Source organism: Odocoileus virginianus, unplaced genomic scaffold, assembly GCF_023699985.2.
Source record: "Odocoileus virginianus isolate 20LAN1187 ecotype Illinois unplaced genomic scaffold, Ovbor_1.2 Unplaced_Contig_43, whole genome shotgun sequence".
Lineage (NCBI taxonomy): Eukaryota > Metazoa > Chordata > Mammalia > Artiodactyla > Cervidae > Odocoileus > Odocoileus virginianus.
Genome location: NW_027224360.1, coordinates 47457 through 49474, shown reverse-complemented (window position 1 = coordinate 49474; position 2018 = coordinate 47457). Strand labels below are relative to the sequence as shown.

Sequence of the window (2018 nt, the reverse complement as noted above, 5' to 3'; positions counted from 1 at the left end):
AGTAACTTAGACACAAACCTTACACCTTCACAGAAAACAACTCAAAATGAAGCATAGACCCAAATGCAACATTTTGCATTACTTTTACTCTTAGAAGATAATATGGATGGTCTTGCATTTCACCAGGCTTTTTAGATGGAACACTAAAAACACAATTTATAAATGGAATTTTTTTTTTTTAAAAGTTGGACCTTAATTCTTCTGCAAAAGGCATTGTTAGGAGAAAAAAGGGGATAAACCACAGAGATGGGGAAATTTTTTGCAAAACACATATCAGGTAAAGAACTGGCATCCAAAATATACAATGAACTCTTAAAACTCAACAACAGGAGCACAAAAATCCACTTAAAAATGAACAAAAGAACTGAATCAATATTTGCTCATCAGTTGTAACCAATGTGTTACACTGTGTGCTTAGTTGCTCAGTCTTGTCCGACTGCACTGTGTGCTTAGCTGATCAGTCATGTCCAGCTCTTTGCAACCCCATGGACCTGCCCAGGCTTCTCCATTCATGGGGATTCTCCAGGCAAGAATACTGGAAGGGTTTGCCATGCCCTCCTCCAGGAGATCTTTCCAATCTAGGGATGGAACCCAGGTCTCCCGCATTGCAAGTGGATTCTTTACCATCTGAGCCACCAGGGAAGTCCAAGAATACTGGAGTGGGTAGCCTATCCCTTCTCCAAGGGATCTTCCCAACCCAGGAATCAAACTGGGTCTCCTACATTGCAGGTGGATTCTTTACCAGCTGAGCTACCAGGGAAGCCCAGAACATATCTAGAAATGCTCATTTAGAGAAAGATGCTTTCATAAAGTTTGGGGGCAAATGAAGCCATCCAACAGAACTGTCATAAGTAACATCAATAGGCACAGACTTCCAGGCTAGAATCTTTTCCAAGCCCAAATTTCCTGCTCGTCTCTTGTCTAGGCCCCCAGTTACACCCTGTTACACAGTCAATGCTGGGTGTATCTTCTGTTCACCGTTAGTGTGAGGAAAGTGAGCCTGGGTCTGCCTGTAGCCTGTCTTCAGCCCGTGCAGGAATGGGGACACTGGGGTCATGGTCACTGAGTCTGACTGCAGGGTGTACCCCATGAAGGGGGGATGCAGGTACTGCCCCTTATAGGGCATGATCGGGGTGGCCTGATGGCAGCTGAACATTGAGAAGTTTGTGGGCATGTCCATGTATGTGTTGTTCATGGTGCCCTTGGGCAACAATAGTTGGTTTGGGACCTGTTCAGGGCTGCCTGGGCCCAAGTTGCCTCTAGAACTGGACAAGCGGGAGGGGCAGCCCCAGGAAATGCTGACACTCAGGATCATGGGGATGGCCTCCATTGAGCAGGGCCCTCCCGGGGCCAGCTCTGCTGTGGCTCCTTCTTGGGCCAGAGGCATTTCCAGCAGCCATGAGGGACCCCAAGATGATGAAGGTGACAAATACTGACTTAACTAAGAGGAAGGGCACATAGATGGGGACTAGTGTTACACTAATGCAAGATAATAATAGAGCAAATTGGTGGAAGGGGATTTCCATGTGGTCTATTAGAATTGTTTACTTTTCATTCAGTTTTTCTGTAAGCCTCAGAGTGCTCCAAATATAGTCTATTAATTTAAAATTTTGCAATCAATTATGTCAAGTACTTCTGATCAATTTTCAAGTTAAGGACTTATTTATCTACAATCATGAAATAATACATGTAAGTAACATTAATTTCATTATTAAATCTATGTGGGATTACTAATTGCTTATTAATAAGTATAGAAAATAAAGTCCATGTATCTTAGGGATCAGTTAATATATAAATTTTTGATCTCTGTTTTGAGGAACTATATGATACTTGAAAATTATGAGATATTTTCATCTCCTCCTCATTTTTTGGATTAAGATTTGTTTACAAATCATTGGTGTCTGTTAAAGATTATGATATATTTGGACATTTTTACATTTTAGACAATGTTTCTCATAATAATCCATTCCTCACAGGTGGACCATGAGAGCTAATTAAATAACTCAAAATTTGATATG

At 41.6% G+C, this 2018-nt stretch overlaps 1 pseudogene; it reads right to left on the bottom strand.

Moving 5' to 3' along the window:
* Nucleotides 1-943: 943 nt before the first annotated feature.
* On the bottom strand, nucleotides 944-1526 carry LOC110151072 (protein shisa-2 homolog; annotated as a pseudogene).
* Between the last annotated feature and the right edge of the window lie 492 nt (nucleotides 1527-2018).